Here is a 20,988-nt window from a genome sequence, read left to right as displayed (position 1 = left end):
ACAGCAGATGAAGCGACAGAGATAAAGTTGTTTTGAGTTTTTTCATCAGATTAAAACCTCAAAATAAGCTGACTGATAAGGGATGAACAGGCTTCTTTTGGCAGAGCTTAGATTGATGCTGCTTTACATGTTAACAGGAAATTTGAGCTCCATCTGCAGGATGGATACAAGATTTAAGTGTCAGGGTTTTTGCAGACACTTATTGGTGGTGACAGCAGTGGAACATGCCCATGCAAAGTGCATCGGCACAGCTCTTATAGTCTCCAGGAAAGAGTGGGTGACCAGGTGACAACCCAGAAAGACATTTGAGAGTCAGGGACCAGAGTGTTGTCACCCTATTCAAGAAAGTGCCCACGCAAGAACTTCATGGCAAGAGTATCACGTTTTATTTTAATAAAATCTACAGATTAAAAAATACTCAAATTACATTTGAGATTTCTTTGTCACATTAAAGATTTTGTGAGATTTTAGTGATTGGGTTTACATATAATTAAGTTGGACATCTAATTTTTAAATGCTCTCCCTATCCTAAGTCCACTGGCATAACACAACATTTTTAGTTAGTGGTTCTAAAGGCAGAAGGCTTTTTTTTACCTTAATGCATTCTATGCTTTAAGGTTAAAAATCTTCTGGGTGCAGTCAGCCCCCTCCCCCGTTATACTTACCTTAGACCCTTCTCAACTCAGTGATGTGTATGAGAGCAGCAGCTCTTCCGGGTCTCCTGCTACTGTCAGTCACAGACAGTGAGCCAATGAGGAGCTCTGTGTGGGAATAGACACTTTCCATTCACAAGAGAACAGCTCGTGAGTCAACCTGCTTGAAAGTGGCTTGCTATTGGGGGCACCAAGCAGAGGGGAGGGGTCAGAAGTGCCGACAGGGGACCCAAGTAGAGGATTGGGGCTGCTCTGTGCAAAACCACTGCACAGAGCAGGTAAATATAACATGTTTGTTATGTAAAAGAAAAAAAAACACAAGCCTTAGTATTATTTTGATTATAGAGACCCTGTCACCAGACCATTCATTTTAACAAAAGTCTTCCCATAACATTTTATGGGAAAATAATTTTCCTGGAGTAATCACATTTTCTAGCAAGTTTAAAGACACACTGCAGATGAACCATTTATGGAAAGAAAAAGTGCTACAAGTAAGCTTTTGAAACAATTGATTTTTCTGTGTTTTTACCTGCAGTTTTTTTTAAATTGAAACTTTAGTCAGAAAATTAAGTCATGATAGATTTCTTCAGGCTGGCCCCTATTGCAGGATCAGCTATGTAAAACATTACAAATTTAAAAAAAAAATACTGTTTAAAATCCAGTAATGCACAATCTCATCCTGCTCTGCACATGCTCAGTTGTTCTTTGTCCTCAGTTCTGTGCCAAAAATCAGAGCCACTAGAGGCCAATTTGCTGACAGCCTAACGATTTCTTCTGCTCAGGGCCTTTGGGCTTCAACAAAATGGCAGCCTCCGGCAAGAAATAAAGAACGATGCTGGAGGCAATTTAAAGCACATGCTAATTTTCACAACATAACTATAAATGTGGAATGTATGTTCCTTGCTTTGAACAGTGTTTTTTAATCAAGTTTTTATGGATAAAGTTGATCTATCAGTTGGTGACAGATTCTCTTTAAGGTTTATCTGAATGTAAATAGGAAACAAGCAGTAAGCTTTTAAGGCTCATTTACACCAGTCTACATTCTGAACCGAGAAGTTATCAGAGGTGGGAGGTGTAAAACATTGTTTACCTCTTATAATTGTATTGAAATATCACAAAGTCGCATTTAAATTATTTCTATGCACCACAGCTGGACTGCAGTGTGGAGACTGGTGCATTGCAAAAAATGCAGCATTGTGATGTGAACAGAGCACATAGAAAGCAGTTGCTGAGCCTGCGATGATCTGTGCAGAATAACGCAGGTCAATGTATGTAGTGTGAACAAGCCCATAGAGGACTGATCACCTGAATTATTTATTCAGTCTAACAAAAATGGCTGTGTATCCTGTGTCTAGGTGACAGGCATCTTTAGAGCCAGAAGGCTTTGGTACCATAGCACTTGTATAAACGATAGTTTGCTAGGTGGTGCTGTTTAACACCTAATATTTTTTCACTTCTGTATTAATGCAGCGTCTGCAAATTCTTCAGCAACAGAAGAAAAAAACAGGATTAAGCCAAAATTTGTGTTGCTGGAAAAGCTGTTTATGTCTCTGCCTGATTGCTTACGTTCCCTTCTTGGGCAGTAGTTTATAGAGAGTTAAAGGCTTGCTTATTGTGTTAACTCGTTTGATCCTCTAATGAGGCTCCGCAGGTCTGACTCACATAGAGACGTAAGTTATATTTCTCCCAGAGGGACTGCTACGCCATAAACTCTGCTTTAGGGATCGATACACTCTGTAAAATGCATCTCTTGCAGTGAGACGTTATGCAGGAACGAAGTGTTGGCTTTTTTCACTGTTAAACTGTAAAATCTTACAAACCTCCATACTTTACAGGAGCATGTAGACTTAGACTTTGTGCATAAAAAAAGGTGTTTGCCTTTATAATTGCAGATTAGTGCGTGTGTGTGTGTGTGTGTGCGCGTGTGTGTGTCAGTCACATGTTTAATATACAGATGATGTCAGTAAAAGAGTTTCTTTTTTATTTGCAGCACAACTTACTGTAGGCTAACGGCTTTCTCTGTAGGGTGTAGGTTGCCCATGTAGGGTGTAAACGCTTTTCTGTATCGTGCCAGCAGTAGTGATGAATTGCCTATATTAAATAAAGTGTATGTCTGGGGAAAAATAAAAATGTTTTGGGTCTCTTTTCAATACTTCTCATGTTTATTTTTCTCTTTAAAATACTGAAAGCACAGAAAAATACCAGTTGATCTGCAAAAAATCCAGTTTGCTTCTAACTTTCTGCAGTAAGCTGACAACTCTGCCTCTGCTGCCCTAAAATTGCAAGCAGTGTTCTCAGCCCTGCCCAGTTCTCTTTTGCTGGGCTATAATACACCCACCCCTTCTCCCCATCTCCATTACATAAAGGGGAGGTGTACTGTAGTCCACCAGTGGAAAACTGGTCAGGGCTGACAACACTGTTAAGGATTTCAGTGCATCATACACATGAATCGTAATCCCAACTGCCGTATTTACGAAAAGGCCTCATGACTGTAATTTGACTTTTTTTTTTTTTAATTCTATATTACAGAGAAAGGAGTGAGCCTGCCTTGTTTATTGCTGCACTAGCTGCCGATGGAGTAAAGCCAAAACTCTTGTAGAGAGATATAAATCAATGTAGCAAAGGAAAAGGGAAAAAATAAGAAGCCAGTTGGTTATTCGAGATAATCATTTCAAATCTGGCAATGTTTCATTTGGTGTTCATATGAGTCATGCGTTTGTATGTCTGCAGCTCCATTAGAATGGATCTGAGGATGGGGAGGGGCAGTCTGTAGATCCTGAATGCTATAAAGGCTTGATTGTGCTGCTGCACATATGACAGTGGCCATGTCCTCCTTGGCTGATTGTGGGTTTTGTATGTACGGCAGTTTATCTAATTATACAGGTAGTAGAAATCTGCAATATAATCACTTGAATTTGCAGCTCCGGGTATCATTATGGGGGCCCACTGCAGTTTGTTTATTTAGATTAGTGTTGGCCACACATGCAGCAATCTTTTCCATCACTTTAAACATTTTCAATCAGTCAATCAATCTTAAATAAAAAAAATAGGAAATGTAACCTCAACATTAAAGTGTATTTCCACTTTTGCAGTCAAATTTTAGAAAACCTCATTATGTTTGCCACGTGTTCCTATTCACACAGCATACCTAAAAATAAAAAGTGTGTGTGTGTTTTGTTTTTGTTTTCCTCTTACCTTTATTAGATGTGTTTCAAGAGGAGGTGTCATGACTGATTGCACAGTTTTTGAACATTCTGTCTTCATATGCACATTGCTGGTATTGTACAGAAATCCCAACCAATGTTACTAGCCCTGCCCAGTTCTCTTGCTTGGATTATAGAAACCTGACCCCCTCCTCCCCATATTAAAGTTTAAAGTGATTGTAAATGCTGAAGATTTTATATTTACCATTGGCTCCCTCTGCTGTCAATCACAGCCAGTGAAGAGGCAGTGGGGGGCAAGACTGAGCCATGCTCTGTTTGCATAGACGCACAGAGGCTGCTCTGGGGCGGGCATGCACGAGTGCCATCAGAGCAAGCAGCTGGCTCTGGGGGCATTCGGCAAAATGGGGGGGCCAGAAGCACAGGCAGGAGACCAGAGGAGGATCAGGGCTGCTCTGTGCAAACAATTACACAGAGCAGGTAAGTATGATGTGTTTATTATTTTAAAGAAAACAATGAACCTTTAGGTCCACTTTAAGGGAAAGGGAGAAGTGTTTTATAGTCCTAGAACAGTTCCTGTCATGAGGGAGATTTACTAAAACTGCAGAGTGCACAATCTGGTGCAGCTGTGCGTTGAAATCTGCTTCCAGTATTTATTGTCAAAGCTAAATTGAACAAGTTGAAGTTAAAAGCTGATTGGCTACCATGCACAGCGGCACCAGATTGCTTCCATTTTAGTAAATCTCCCCCATAGAGTGACAACATTATTCCTCCATATAAATACATCACGGTGAGTGAGCATTGTCACCCTAGGACAGGAAGTATGTTATCGGCAGGATCACCACGTGGAGATGAAGGAAATTAAGCTTGAATAAAGAAAATGAATGCAGATACCATATATAGGAAGCAGTTAGCTGAAGGATATGATATATTGTTCTTTGATTAAATACAATTAAAAGTATAATAACAATGACTGTAAATGCAAAGAGAATGAGCAGTACAATATTAAGAATAAAATCAGTGGGAATCTGAAAGAAATCAATAAGATTTGCCATCAGACGATCAAAAACAAAAAAAGAAGCTGCATCGATTGAACTATTTTTCAATTCAGCTGATAAAAGTATCTAAAAGATGGTTCCAGTGGTTGGATTGTGCCATGTGTGGCGGTGTAACCCGTGTTTTCCGTTGTTGATAGACCGTTTTCATTAGGTTCTGTTTAAAATAACAGAAAAGAGGGACAGCTGTTATCGGGTCTCATCCTTCTAAGAGAATGCCAATCTGGCCAGTCTGTTGCTCCTAATATTGACCATGGTGATATGCTGGAAATCGTAATCCATCTAAAATTGGATGGATTAGACATCATGCCCATGGCATAGAGCAGCCATATTTCACAAAAGGGATTGGTCTAGATTGTTCTTTGTGCTATATTATGAAATATGCTCTCTGATGAAATGTGGCTTATTGTAGGAACTGTCTGAAACCATTGCACAGGTAGATCTTGCCGTGTATGTTATTAACAAGCAATGTGCAGCGAGATGATGTGTGGTGCTCTGTGACAGACGGTGCTGTGGATATGTTACATGATCCTGTGTGCAGTGGTGCAATGCAGCCTGAACCAGTCTTTGTGCAGTTTCTTTATTAGGCAGCTGTGGAATCATGTGGCATCATAAAGCTTAATCTTACAACGGAGAGAGGTAGACAATGTTGTTGCTTTAAACCCGTTTAATCATCGCTACTCTCGCTTATCTTATTGAGTATTCTGTCTGTGTCCTCTGTTGTGCCGGGGAGCAGGCTCGGCACATAGCACCAGCTCCTGGATCAGCGCAAGACCTGTCGAGTATGAAGGCGTCAGAGTCTGAGGAGTGACGTGATTATTCCTGGCTCTGCAGCTAGAAGCGGGACCCAATGACGTACATAAGGGGATGATCACGTTGCTCCGGTCCCAGACCTACAGTTGTTTCCCTCTGCCGCATTACATGCATGCAACGGGCATTTGCATTCCCCCGTAGCGCGGCATATACACAGGCTAGACATACTCCTAATGGTATTGTTTATGTGAATTTATTTCTGCTGCTTCTGTGCACCACACAACCATCAAATCTCCTATAAAGCCCTCTGGGCTCTGTATCGGAAACATGCAAATCAGTTATAAGAAATTTATGAGGAGCAGAGCTTGAACTGGGCCAATCTTGTTTGTGTTGCATTGTTTGTTACATTTTATGCTGGAATGGGAAATTGGGAATAGAAAGCAGCCATGTTCAGATTTATGCATCTTGACATTCATGCTGATATTGTAGGCAGTGGGGGACAAGTTTTGGTCTTTCTAAATGACCTGCACTGTTGAAAATTGATGAAAAAAATTAGCAGTGGAGTCTCCCTAGGCTCCAGCCCTCCTTGAAGGCTTAATAGAATTCAATTTCCTGGTGGCACTTTGCAGAATGTAGTTTTACTTCTAACTATAATGGAGAGATTTCAATGGATTCGGTATATTTTAATCACCAGACAGTTGACTGATAAGTCAGCCATAGATTATGCAAGGTTGAGAGAGGCAGCTCTAAAAACAGAACACTACTGCTCCCATTATTACACACCGGGTATGAGTATAATACATCTCTCATACACAATCTCTACATGCCTAAATCTACACATTGTGGAGCATTCCACACTTTGCCATCCCCTTCTCTTACAGCATTGTGTAAATCCATTGCAGTCTTTGGCAGGCAGTAGATGATTTGATTTTTTTTTTTTTTTCCCTGCAACCACGGGATGCAATCTCAATCATTGGTCTCGTTAGGAGTAAAAATAAGTCCCATTATTGGTATCAGTGGGAATAAAAATAAGCCCCATCTTTGGTATCAGCGAGGATAAACTAAGTCCAATCATTGATGTCAGTGGGGATAAAAAAAAACCTTACTCTAAGGTGGGCCATAGATGATGCGGGATAGGGGAAAATCGTCAGTGTTAATGGATTGGGGAATCCCTCCCGTGCAGCTATTGTGTACTCCGATTGTGTGTGTGTGTGTGTGGGGGGGGTGTGCCTAGCGTAACTGGCAGAAGAACACAATGATTACTGCTAGCAGCTATGCCGATAGATGGATTGAATCTCAGCCTGACCCTGCTGAACCAGATGAGATTCGATCCATCTATGGATGGCTTAAGACTAAATGCACTACCATGGGATCCTAAACACATGTATCACTATAATTCCATTAAAGTCAGACAAAGACTCTTTACCTCTAAATTAGCCAAAAACCTTAGTCTTGATCAAATAATACACGATCACCCAAAATCAAAAATGAAAACCTGTGGCAGTGATTACCAACTTGTATAGGTGAAATTTCTCCATCTGCCACCTGCAGTGACTCGGTCATCTATTTTCCACATCTTTCTGTACACTGGTTATTCCAATATCCATTTTGTGAGGGAGCAGTGCGTCATATTAGGATGTGAAGGCTCCTAAGAACACTAGGTTGTCTGGTGCTTTTGGTCCTGCTGAAAACAAGTCCCTGCTGCCATTCTGAATGCTAAAAATGTACAGGCTCCATCTTATTCCAATATTGAAGCTGGAGGAACTCAAATGGCAATAATACTCAATATATGTTATCCTGTCTTGCTGAGACTTTGAATGTCTTTTCCTCATAACATGCAGAAACTACAAACTGGTTGAATTGTGAGATTCTGTATGCCACAAAAGTTCCTTGGCGTGCTTAATGATCTCCCTGGCATGGTGGGAGAAGAGAGTAGTCAGGTGGTCATACAAAAGGAGGGGTTGTGTAAAATCACAGAGAAATGGAAACCTTGCACGACTGTTTATGAAATTTAGATTTTTATTAAAAATACACAAATTGATTGCTTTAGTGCAAACAAACACAATATAAGCTCCAAGATTTAAATATTAGAGACCCATTCACACCTACGCCTGGTTGCAGCATGCCTGTGTGAATGATTCTGAAGCAGGATTTACTGAAGTACCATATCGGCAACTATTAGTGTAACTTTTTTTATATGGGACCTCAGTAAATACAACTGGCTGCAGCCGCTTATCAGTATGTTCTGACAGTGATAGATGTAGTTTTCAGAATATATTGTCCCGTTGGGGGGAGGGGGCGGGGTTTGAGAGAATACTCCATCCACCTCATTTTTGTGGATGGAGGAATCTGTTTTTTTTCCATTCAGCCAACAACTAACAGTGGATGGCTAGCTTAACTTTAGATTTCCCCTAACTTCCTGCTGTCCCCAGGACAGGAAGTGAAGGGAAATCTCCCTAACAGTTCACAGACTGAAAAAATCAATCTGACAAGTTTTATCCCATACTTTACCCAACCCTTATAAAAAAAAAAAAAAGTTTTGGAAATACATACACTTTAACTTTTCCCCACTCTATCAAAAACTAATGAATGGTTGGAGTTGGACTTTACAATGGAGTTCTTTTTAATAACATTATATATTTTTATTGCTTAAATTGTTAAAAATACTGTTTAAAATGTGCCATAATTTTATAGATTTGTACTCTGTACATAGAGTATGTTCTGCAGAAGTTTTGGCAGTGATATATAGCTAGCATTTCGTCACTTACAGCGCAGTTTTGTTTTCAGTGATAATTGATCTGCTTGTTAGAACAGTTTTCATACAATGAAATTCATTCATTCAAAGCACATTCATTAAAGTTTCACTCCAGACTAGTGTTTATGGTAGCCATGGACATTATTATTTGGCACCCCTACCTAAAAGGCAGCAGTGTGGTCCATCTGTGTAGCTAGGAGAGACATTGAAAACTATATTATAAAAATGATGTAAGAGCGCCTAGCTTTGGATTCCCGTCTTCAGAGTGTTCTGGCATTCTTGTTTAAGTGATACAGTGGACATTGAGGGATTGATTTACTAAAACTGGAGAGTTCGAAATTCAGTGCAGCTGGGCACGTTAGTCAATCAGCTTCTGACTTTAGCTTGTTCAATTAAGCGTTGACAAAAAAAAACAAAACGAAAGCAGATTGGTTTCTGTGCACAGCTGCACCAGATTTTGCACTCTCCAGTTTTAGTAAGTCAACCCCTAAGTATGGGTCTATAGCAAATATTCTATATTACTTAGCTACTTCAAAGCAACCTAATTAACATTTTAAGTATGTACTGTATATGTTGAAGCAAACCAACCATCAATGTCTTGTGTAGCAAGTCATCAGAACTCTTCCATTTGCCCCCATAATTAGTGGATAATAATCATAGACCCTCCAGATGTGATAGCTAGAAGCATCCTGTAAAGCCACAAGAGTACAGGTATAAGGAATGTAATAGAATCTGAATAGGGAAACACCTGACATCTGTTATTTATAGGTTTAAATGTAGGACTGGTGCGGTTTCCCTGCATGGTAATGAGATTGACCATTTTCTACTTTCAGGCAGTAGTTCAGAACAGTGGGACAGAACTCAATGCAGATTTTATCACCGCGTGCAGAACTAAAGCCACCTTCATTTTAGCGATGTTAAGGCCCCAATAAATGGCGCTAGTTTATTGACTTGATTTTTAATGTTCAGCCAAGAAAGGCATTAATAGTTGCTTTGCTTGTTCATTGCTGGATAAAGCTGACACTGCATAGTACAGTAAGAAATGTTACAGAGATTACAATACAGTGTACCCCAACATTCACATAAAAGGCCTGAACTTATAAGAGTAACAAAGTGTTGTGGTGTATTTGATAAGTAAATATGGCTACCCCATAGCTCCCAGCTGGTCTCAAAAAAGGGACTGTGTGAGACCATATCCCTCTGTTCCTTGTGCACCCTCAGTTGGCCCTCTTTTTGGTCTACATTGGTTATTTTTAAAAGCCAATATAAAAGATAAATAGAGGTCAAAAGAGCACTTGGGTAGTTTTATCCAATCACTTTATGCATATTAGATCTTTGGGGTCCGTGTAACCAGGGCAAAAATAGAGATATGTCCTTTGCCTACATACTGTGTGCTAAAAGGTGTTCTTCTATCATTTCATGAAGTTGGGAGGTATGCTTTGCTTCTGCAACTATATTTACAAGCTCTGCCTAGAAATTAGGCTCCGTTCACATTGCTGCGACATAGGATCCGACTTGTCAGATGACATGTGAAATTCAATGTCTTAGCTGATAATACAGAAGTCTGTTCGACTTTAGAAAAGGTTCCTGCACTACTTAGGTCCGCCTTCGATACAACTTCAATGCCACAGAGTGTAAAAAGTCACATCGGAGTCCTGTCAAAGGTGGACTCCAAAGTTGAACTGAAAGTCACGCGACTTTTGAGTCTGGCTAGTGTGAACCAAGCGTGATTTAAATTGATAACCTTGTCCACATTACTGTGTTTTTCTTACATGTATGAAAGCCTCTAAGATAAAGGATGACTGCTCTATCCCATGGTTAATGCCCCCATTCATTGCTGGTGGTTGCCATTCCTGGTCCTCTGGAAGGAATGCTTATTTCACAGCAGTGAACTCCTTCCTGTGCAGCATCACCCATAGGGACATACCTCTCCTGAAAATACCATTGCCTTTAGAAATCAGACAGTGGGGGCTACCTGAGCTAGATGGGAGCACCCGTTATGCTAGATAAAAGATCTCTTAATACTTTTGTTTTATAAAGACATTACGTTTAACCTTTTGAAGACCTGCTAAACTATGTAAAGATCCTGCAGAATTGATGATGCAGTTTTTGCACACCATTCCAAACGTACTGATTGTCCCAGACCCTCAGGATGAAAATGACTGTTGAGATAACCAGACCTCTGTTTTATCTCTGAACTTGTGTCCCTGGCTGTAGTGGATCTTCACACAGGAACTTGAAGAGAGAACAGTTTGGGAAGAAAGGAGGGGGGAGAGAAGCAAAAATAGTACAGGAGTGGGCGGAGGGAGGAGAACGTGTTATAAGCAGGAGGTGGGGTCCCTGCAACACTGATCAATGCAGAGTCACAATTCTTGTTTAAAGGAAAACTCCTTTTTATGTAAAAGAATTGATAAAACTATTGTTGCACAAGTCATTCTGTTATTTGATGTAATACATTGATAAAACCTTTCTAATTCAGTCTGCAGAAGTGATTTTCTCAAACTGCAAGAAAAAAATATTTCCCCCCCCCCCCCCCTTTGAAGTCATGGAAGCAGTATTCAGGTTATACATAGCATTCCCCTTGTTCTCAGAATTGGCTCACTGCTTCTTCCAGGAGTCTGCACAAATTATAAGGGGTCAGTCTTATTGCTTACATCCTCAAAAATGTTGTCTGAGTGCTGTCTAAAGGGATGTTTGGGATGTGGTGGTATTTGTGAAAACATGGACTGATCATGTGAGTGTAGTATGTAGAACCTCCAGCATACCCTTACTATCTACAGAATAAAGCAGGTAAGATTTGTTTGCTAATAACCTTGCCGTTGATATAGCTGATCTGAACTTGAGTGCATTCTTGGTAGCCTACATATTTCTAGTAGAGCACATTTCTTTAAAAGTGCAAGTAGTTTTTCATAAAAAGCCCCACCTTGCCTTCAATTATTCAGATGTATACACAGGTCTCAGATGCCACGGAATGGAATTCTCACTGCTAAGGTCCAGCCAAGGCCTGGCAGCTATTACAGCCTAAGGCTGTGCAATGCCCTTACCCATCTTGCTTCATGCTGTATAATAGCTGAAAGCAAATGTAAACTTTAGGTCTGTTTTAACTCTCTCCATGTGTATTTGACATTTAGTAATGTTTGTTACCAACACATCTTTTTCTTTAGGCAGGCCATAGACGGATCAAATTTCTTTCCTGCAACCATGATTCCCCCATCAACACAGACAGTGTTGACAATGGAATCCCTCCTATGGAGCCCGCTGGGAGAGCACAGTGATTATTGCTATTGGCTATAACAGCCCTAGTGATAATCAAATGTAAAATCCAGCAGGCTGGCTGTACCCAGGTTGATTTGATCAATTAACTTGGGTGTATTCAGCCTGCCCCTACATGGTTCAAATCTCGGCAGTTCCTGCTGATCCGGCTGAGATTCATACCATCTTTGGCCAGCCTTACTTTCAAACACTTGTTTGATTAGTGGTCCTAACTTTGAAAACACCTTCCAATTAATACAATCATATATGTAAAATCCTTTATTATCATGGTTGCTATTCCAGGTGTCTTCTAGTTGTCCTTTAGCCCCTATCCCCTCTGCAGGCCTTCCTCCTTTGTTTTCACTGAGATTTCACCATTGATTGCAAGAGAATCACATTCTGTTAGGTGCTGCTAATTACACTAACTGCAGGGTAATTAAAAAAGAGTTGGTTGTAAATTTCTTTTGATGTAATTACCGTGATGTATACAGTGACTTCGTGTGCTACTTCGTGTTTCGAATTTCTTAATTAAGCCCAGGTCCCTATGGGAAGTTGAATTCCAACGGCCACAGACAAAACTCCACAACCTGATTTGTTTCTGTCGTTCAGTCTTTTGATAATTGACTGTCATAAATAATGCTGGGTCATGTCTGACAGCATCTACTATACATTATTGAACATTTGTATAGTCCCTTGGCAGCAATTTTGGTTACAACCAATCCTCTTATGTCTTGGCCTTCATCTTTTAAATCGACATGTTCTGTTTTGGCTAATATGTGGTTTATATGGGATGGTATGATTCTTCGGGTTTTCACTGATGTGCGTGTCTTTTTGAATGAATTGATTTTTATGCAGAGGAATAATGAAAATAATGAAAAAAACTTGATGTGAGTCTCTTGCCATGATGTCAACCTTTCCTGTCTTATAATATTACATAATTTGATATTGATATCTGTGGACCTCTTCCAGAATCCTATTTTGTATACAGACAATAATGTAGATTGACCAAGCCTAACTTTCTCTGGTAACTTTAGATTAGCCAATGTAGAAAAACCATTGTTGGATTATGCACTTGATAACATGGCTGTTACATGACATTTTGGTTGCATCACACTGTGCCTCATCATCAAGAATATGTTTAGGACAGTCTGGTTTTGGGGTGCCTGTTGGTGTGCCTAGTTTTGACGAACCAATTTGTGGTTGTCAATGTCTCCAGAAAAGGTTTCATTGTTTTGGGTAATTTTTGCGGTGTGTCCAGCTAACCATTGAAGGCAGAGAATATACTTTACATGGAGGTGGGACATTCATGTAAAATAGGCCTGGGTCTGCAAAAAGGATATTACTGATCTATTGTACAGTGTCATTTTAGAATACAATACATACAGGTAGATTTATAATAATAATAAGCACAGAAACACAGCTAATAATGTATTGTCCATTAGCAATATTTTTTATGCATTAACTAGCTACAACTTTTAGTCTGCAAAGTAAGCAGGGCAATCCAACAGCTCTTGCAGAGAGTACAGTGATAAAGACCAATTATACTGCAAACACATTTGTCATAAAATAATATACAAAACATCATTTGACATTGACCATTCTGCTAATTACTTTGACAACAGTTTTGGCTGATGGGGTTTTTTGTAGGAGGCGAGGTAGGGCATCACTGTCCGTGCCGGGAGGTCTGCAGCAAAAACAATCAAGGTTCTTAGCGCTTAAAACAAAGGTATATATGAATGTCACAAAAGATACAAAGTCTAACATCACAACATGCAAAAGCTGAAAGGAAGCCTAGTGACAACCCATTGTGCAGTTGGTCCACCCTATAAAGAAGCCATTCAGGAGGAGAGTAATCAAAAACACACACAGGAATGAGATAATTATTCTCCCTTTTTTACCTTCTCACCTACGAACTGTAAGTTGTCCTTGCCTGGTTGATAGCCATAAAAGCACATGTTTTATTTTACTTTCAACCTACAAATTATTGCCAGATCGTGCAGAATATTGCATCATCATGTCCCCAATTGCAGATTCCAGTAGGAATCCTCTTCCTCCTACAGAATCCCTGTCATCAAGGATCAGACCCCTTCATAGGTAGGTTTCGTAGCTAGTGAGTTCAAGGTTGTTCTCACCTGCAATTTCAATCAAGTCTTTCTGAATTTGGGCAGCAAGAAAAGGAACCTGATACCCGGCATTAGTTGACTATGCAGCACAGGAAGCATCCTCTGTTGCCATTGAGGTAACAGGAAGTTCCTGTGTGGTGGCAGCAAAATGAACAGCATCCTTGGCAACTGAATCACACAATCTATTACTACACACATCATGCTGCTCCAATCTATTACTACACACATTATGCTGCTCCAATTTCCCACACTGTTGGGAAGCATGCCTCAAACTGATCCTGGGGAAGCAGTGATTGAGGGACTACTGAGCAAAAGCAGGACTGTCCCAGAAAATCCAAGTCAGTTGGAAAGTAGTCCTATTGATCCTGATAAATAAAAACAGTTAGAAAAGCCAAACAGTGATTACAGCTGATATGTTTCTAGGACTTAATGAAAATTCAAAGACATTTGGTTACTTAGGGTGATACCAATTTTCCTTTCCATCCAGTTCTTATATGTCAGGGCAATATAAGGCATATCTTGTTGACAGAATATAAAACACGATAGCTAAAATGTTGCATCCTCTAAGTGACTGAAAAGTTGTATTTTCGAGTGACACACATACCATTTGTCATTTGGGTGCCTAAGTTAATTGCCCCATTGCTGAGAGAAAACTATAGTTCATTCTTAAAATGGTTGTACACCCTTAGATGTACCCAGTGAATTGACCAGCATTAGGTAATACACAGAAATGAAACAAATCATAAGTTGTACCCAATTATCTGTATCCTTATCTTCTCTACAGCCATTTAAAACTCACAGAGCAAAGGTATTTTTCTCAGCTCCAGGGAGCAGAGATCTGATGTCACACACTGCATAGTTTATAGAGGAGACTGGAGTGTAATCTGAGACCTGAGAGGAGGGAATGGACACACCCCCTCTACACAGTCTCATAGGAAAACATGCACAGCTGAGGCTGCCAATCTCCTTCTATGTGCTGAATTCTGTGATGTCAGGATAACCTGTCAGAATCGACTAATACAGATTGCATAGAGATAAGAGAGATCCTGCTAGGTGCTTTGGAATAAGGCTAGTACACAGTATAGAGGAATATGCTTTGTTTATTTTTAGAGGCTTATAGCCACTTTAAAGATCCCTATTCCTAACTGCTGAAAATGCAGGCTGCCTTATGTATGTTAATATTTACCAAAATGTAAACAAAAGTTCTTTTACAGACTTTTACAAAGATATTTGATGTTGCATTAAAGGAACACTCCAAAAGAAAACCTCTAAAAATGTTCATGACAAATGGCTATGCTCCCATAACCTGCTTTGTGTTTTTGAGTGTTCCACAAAGCATTGGGCCTGTAGCATGTAAAGGAAGCATGTCTTTTCTTCTAAGCCGGTTGCTGCCACAATTATTACTCACACCCTATTACCCAGGGACCCTATATATGTGGGCTGTTCTATATCTTTATGATTGTATGTAATGTACAGATACTGTATGTGGATTCCCCTCTTGTGATTGCATGTTCTGTATATCAGGAATGCAGCCAGCTGGCTAAATGCTATGATAAAATCAATTAGCCATACAGAGGGAGAACCTTTTTTCATGGTCTTGAGCAGAAAGAGTTGTATTCAGCGAGAGAAACATCCAGTTACTGTGCTGTTCTCCCAAGCTGCATTTATTAATAATAATTTATTGATATAGTACGCCTGGCCCATTCATTTAAGACAAATTCACACTGATACCACGATTTGCATCAAGCTGATAAAATTGTCATGTTTAAATCTGTGGATTATTATTAAAAATGGATCACAATGGAGCTTGTGCCTTTTGATGTCTCTTCCCATTTTGCTGTGCATTTTTGCTTTCCTTTGTAAATCTTACAATGTGTGTTTATAGTGAAGTTCTGTATATTGCTTATCTGGAGTCCCAGGAGACGCCAGGTCTCTCAGGTTGTTGTGTGCCATTCAGAGAGTTTAAACATTGTGACACGCAGGAACTGTACATGCTGAGATAAAGGACATATCCTAATAAAGAAGGTATAGCCATGGCACCTAAGAACATCTTCTACCAGCAGAGGAAGTCTTGACTCCAGACATGAGTGAAATTACAGTAAAGCAGCAATTCATAGATAGTTTGGAGTGAATGTCTATTAAACATCTTGTGCTGCAATGTTTTACTACATTAATCTGAGACAGAGCTTCATGAACAGAGGGGTCACAGCTCAAGGTAGAAAGGAGCTGCACTTTATTAACACTCGTTTGCTGGTATAGCGTCAGTGGGCGAAAGCCTCCCTCTCTTCAGCTGAATAATTTACTAAGTGCAGTGTTACAGCAAAATGAGACACGCGATGTTTGTGACCTCAGAGAAATAAGGAGTGTAAAATCATACAATGAATCAGTGCCGAGGTATTAATCGGTTTATTCTCTGCCCCTCTGTTTATTCCTTTGGCTCCTGTATCACACCCCTGTGCGGTTTTTGTTGTTATATAACTTCCTGACTAGAAAACTCAAGTTCACCTTAGGTTTCCTCTTTCATATTAGAATACATGGCCTAATATGGGCAACATTTCCATATCGCAAATGTAGTTTTCTGTGCTAATTAACATGATAAAATAGCTGCCATTGCTTGATTTTTACATCTTTTTGTCCCCTCTCCTTCTAAGTTGTCCCTATATAAGGATCTATCACTAAATTTTATTATTTAAATGTTAAAACTAGATTGCACTAAGATTTTCTTTCAATCTCTAAAATTGTTCTTTTTTTTTAAAAAGGAAGTGTAGCAGTTAAAGCAACAGTGGATTTAAAGTGTTACTAAACCCAGGACCCTGCATTCACTATATCTGATCTCCCATAGTATACAGAACATGGACCTGTAATTATTTTAGCAAATATAAACTACTAAATACCTTTTCTCATCAGCCGTATATAGCAGTCTTGTGACTTCTATCAGTGTCTGGCTGAGCTCTTGTTAATCTTGTAGGGGGAGTTTTCATTCTCTTCTGACTGTCCTATGAGGCTGCATAATCTCTGACCCTCTGAATGGACAGTGCTGATTTGCCCTGTGCTGATCACATGCACCCTCCCATTAAAAAAAAAATGCACACCAAACAGAGCATTTGCAGACTTGCCACATCTGTTCTGTACTATGTTAGATGGATTGGTGACAGTAAAAGAAGGGGAGGATCAGAGAAGACAGGATCACACAGTCTTTTTACACAGTACGAAAGATTAACCCCTTAGATTCCACTGTGAGTATAACAAGCATATTTTTCTGTATATACAGACTGGTTTTACTGTTGTGGGTTTAGCAACACTCTAATCATTTGTGGTACCTGAAGTTTTCATTATTGGACTTACTATGAGAGTGGACTTTGTTTGTCTTTTTCTGCATACTCTGTGACTAGAGCAGCCTTTCTCAACCTGGAGCTAGGTGTTCTTGTGCAGTCAGCAGTGGCACATAGCTATCCCCCCTGTTGGTGCCTGCATAGTCCCAGTACTGATGTCATTTGGCAGAGCCAATGGTGTGGGACCATTAGAGCATCTCCTGTAACAAGAGGTGAATAACCAGTGACAGCAGTTGCCGGTTTCCCATTGACTGCAGTGTGGGAAGCATTCTTCCTACTGCCCCAATGTTAGAGGGGCCGTTCTCCTCATCGCCCACTAATGTAAAGTGGCCATTCTCCCACTTCCTAGTGCTAATCTACTGCAAGCTCCAGGTTTCTTGAGACCGGAAAATTGCTTTGAAGAGGTTTCTGTTGAGTGAAAAGATTCAGTGGCACTGGATTACTGTTGTTGCTCTTTCCCATCTTTGAAAGTTAAAATGTTTCTAAAGCCTTGTTTTTCTTTATAATAATAAACACATCATAATTACCTGCTCTTTTAAGTGGTTTGGCACAGAGCAGCCCCAATCCTCCTGTTCTCAGGTCCCCCACCAGCGCTTCTGGTCCCTCCCTCTTGCCAAGTGCTCCCAGAGTAAGCTGCCTGCTCTGGAGGCACTCATGCGTACTCGCCCCTGAGCCACCTCTGTGTGTTTATGGGACACAGAGCATGGCTCAGTTGGTCGCACCACCCGCTCCCTTCCCACTGGCTGTGATTTTCTCAGCTAATGAAGAGAGAGTCCCAGGAGAGCTGTGCTCTTGTGCACATCACTGGATCGAGATGGGGCTCAGGTAAGTATTAGGGGGGCTGGGGGGAGCTGCACCCTGAAGGTTTTTTACTTTCATGCACAGAATGCATGAAGGTAAAAAACTCTCAGCCTTTAGAACCACTTTAAAGCTGGGGGTCCCCAAGGGATTCCCTTAATTTGCAGGGACTTTCCCTCCCTTCCTGTTTATGCCATGGGACAGGTAGTGAAGGTAAATCTCCCTAAAGGGACACAGATAGCAAAAAATAAACTGACAGGTTAAAACCCTCCCTTTACTGTATCCAAAATGGGGGGAAAAAAGTTTTGCCTATTGTTCTTCTTTAATGAAGTGTAGTACGGCACATGCACCAGATGAGGTGCAAACATTGTTTGCCCTGATAATCTTACATGTGCCGTACAACATTACAATCATCTGTCTGCTGGACGTTATTGGTGACGGAAAAGCAGGAAGTAGATTCATTTTCTCAATAAATGTATTTATTTAACTTTTAATGGACAATGTGTATAGATGTGCATGCAGCTGGTTTTTGTTGTTTGTTTTTTTGTGGGGGGGATGGAGAGGTGTATGTGATTGTTGTATAAGTATATAATATTGGCAGCCTGCTTTGTATCACTAGTGCTTTATGGAGTGCCTTGCTTGTTGCATTTGATCATTTGTGTCTGCAGCTGCTACAGTTTTTAGAGCTCTGTTTACAAAGGCATTTGTTTTTATTGTGATAGTAAGCTGCTGGGTCAATAATCTTTTTTTCCCCTGTGGATCAAAAAAAAAAAAGATTAATTGTATCTAACAATAACATTGAAGGGTTATTGGGTGGAGGAGAGTAACCTGTCTGATACTGTTAAGTGTGGCCACACCTGACTGATGGCACTTGGGATGAATGTACAGATAATGGTGCAGGCAGTATTAGAAGCCATGTGAGAACCCTCTCTTGTAGGACTGCATCCTTCAGACCATGCTGTTCTATATCTCAGAGGATACATTCATGACCTAGCTATTAAAGAGGCACTGAAAAAAACACAATGTAATGCAGTTGAGTATGGAATAATTACATCTGTTGTCACAAACAGCTAGCATAAGTACCTGAATCTAAGTGGTATCAGACTTCAGAGATTTATTCTCTCCTGTCAAAAAAAGAAAATTGCCGATCTGTCAACAGTTTTTGAAAATGAGACTTCACTTCTGTCGTAGCAAGCAGTTTTTTTGGCCGTGTTCTGAGACTTGTCCTGTTGTAAAGTTGGGGGCACCTGGGAACACACAAGGTTATTTAACCACTTGACCTCCAGAAGATTTTACCCCTTCATTTTGGTATTCATCAGTGCGCTACTTTAACTGGCAATTGCTGTCATGCAACACTGTACCCAAATTAAATTTAAATGTATTCCGCTACATGACCTTGGTAAAAAAAATCCTAATAAGTGTATATTAATTGGTTTGTGTGAAAGTTATACAACACGGGTGCTCAACCTGTGGCCTGCGAGCCCTATAATGTGGCCTTTCACAAAATGAATGCAGGAGTTTTGGTATGCTTTCAGAGTGCACCACACCCGCAAGCTATAATAGATGTCTATGGCAAAGAGCAGCTAACATACAGGAAAGATGCAGTGCATCAGTGTGAAAGCAGCCTTATAGGGGACTCAGGATAGTAAGGGCTCATTTACCTTTATGGTTTGGGAAGCAGTAAAACATAATTGAGATGTGTTTTTACCACGCCCCCAACCACTGGTGTAGCTTTGGATTTCATTGGCGTCCCCGCCCCAGGGAGCTTGTGCAGCCTCCTTGTCACATTCTGTTTTACACTTGAACAGGAGGTGCGGTGGGGGCAACATATATACAGGAACTGATCCTCTCCATTTTCCTCCTGCAACCACTGAAAGCTGGCTTCTTGTCCTCTCCTTCCCACCTACATTCAGAGGCTACAGAACACAAATGCTCATTATGCTGTTCAAAATAAAAATTTGAAATTCAGAACCATTTCATTTCATTCTGGCTGGGGACTGGTTACTAAATAACTTAAGTGGATCTCACTCTTCAAAAAGTTGAGCACCTATGGTCTACAAACTATGGTATATACTGGAGGTTACACAGTATAGAGACACTAGTAATGGCGGTGATGAACAACTTAAGAGTGTGACTGTGATAGTGTGGAAGACAATCTGGCGCTGACACACTGGCTGTGCTAGTGACACTAATATAGGGAACAGTGATGGTACTGTGCACTATACTAATGACACTGGCTGGGAAGAAGTTAATATCAAGGGGCAATGAATGGGTTACCTGTGTGTCCAACAAGTGTAATTTGAGAAATGGAGTAATGTGTGCTGCTTTAACTCACAGATCTGTCTACTTTTCTCCCTTAACTCAGGGAGAAGAAACAGCCAGATTGCTGTCTGTCTACAGAGTTCTGTGTGCTTTTAAAAACGGAACTCTTTGCTGTGATTGTCCTAAGCAGGTATAGAGCCAAAATCATTGGCTGAAAACTGATGATAAACTTGTGCTGTGTCCCATCACAGCAAGAGGCGGGCACACGTGCACTTGAAAACCCGGAATTAGGAAGCGGCCTATGGATACGTTGCCTAACCTGTAGCTGCCACCCACAGAGTGCATGTGATCAGCACAGGGCCAATCAATACTGTCCAGACAGAGGCCAGGGGTCCTCCTAGAGCAGAAAGAAAACTCCTCCTGTAGGCTTTAACCAGCGCTTTGCTGGACACTGATAGAAGTCACAAGACTGCTCTAACTGCTGATAAGAAAAGGTATTTAGCAGTTTATATTTACTAAAATAATTGCACTTCCATGTTCTGTGCAATTTGGGAGATCAGATATAGTGAATGCAGGGTCCTGGGTTTAGAAACACTTTAAGTATTATATGCTGCCTATTGGAGACATTAGAGGCTGCATTTTAGGCCCCCTTTACCTTGCAAGTTGACAACCACTGCTTCAGTAGGACAGCCAGTGTACATACTGTATCTAGTTTACAACTGATAATGAAGATCCGCCAGCACATTACAGCAGGGTTGTTTACTGTACACGTACCTCCCCAGCCCCCTCATAAACAAGTAGCATTTTTCAGTTTTGAAGTTTTCAGAAAAGAGCAAATAAAATG

At 40.4% G+C, this 20,988-nt stretch overlaps 1 protein-coding gene across 5 annotated transcripts in view; it reads left to right on the top strand.

The window, feature by feature from the left end:
• TANC2 (tetratricopeptide repeat, ankyrin repeat and coiled-coil containing 2) overlaps window positions 1-20,988 on the top strand; it is a 518,532-nt gene that overhangs the window by 377,169 nt on the left and 120,375 nt on the right. The window lies entirely within an intron of this gene.

Source organism: Staurois parvus, unplaced genomic scaffold (genome assembly GCF_062004578.1).
Source record: "Staurois parvus isolate SC_StPar_1 unplaced genomic scaffold, SC_StPar_1.0 ptg000151l, whole genome shotgun sequence".
NCBI classification, from domain to species: domain Eukaryota; kingdom Metazoa; phylum Chordata; class Amphibia; order Anura; family Ranidae; genus Staurois; species Staurois parvus.
Note: the sequence above shows the minus strand (reverse complement) of the source record. Positions and strands in the feature narration are given on the sequence as shown.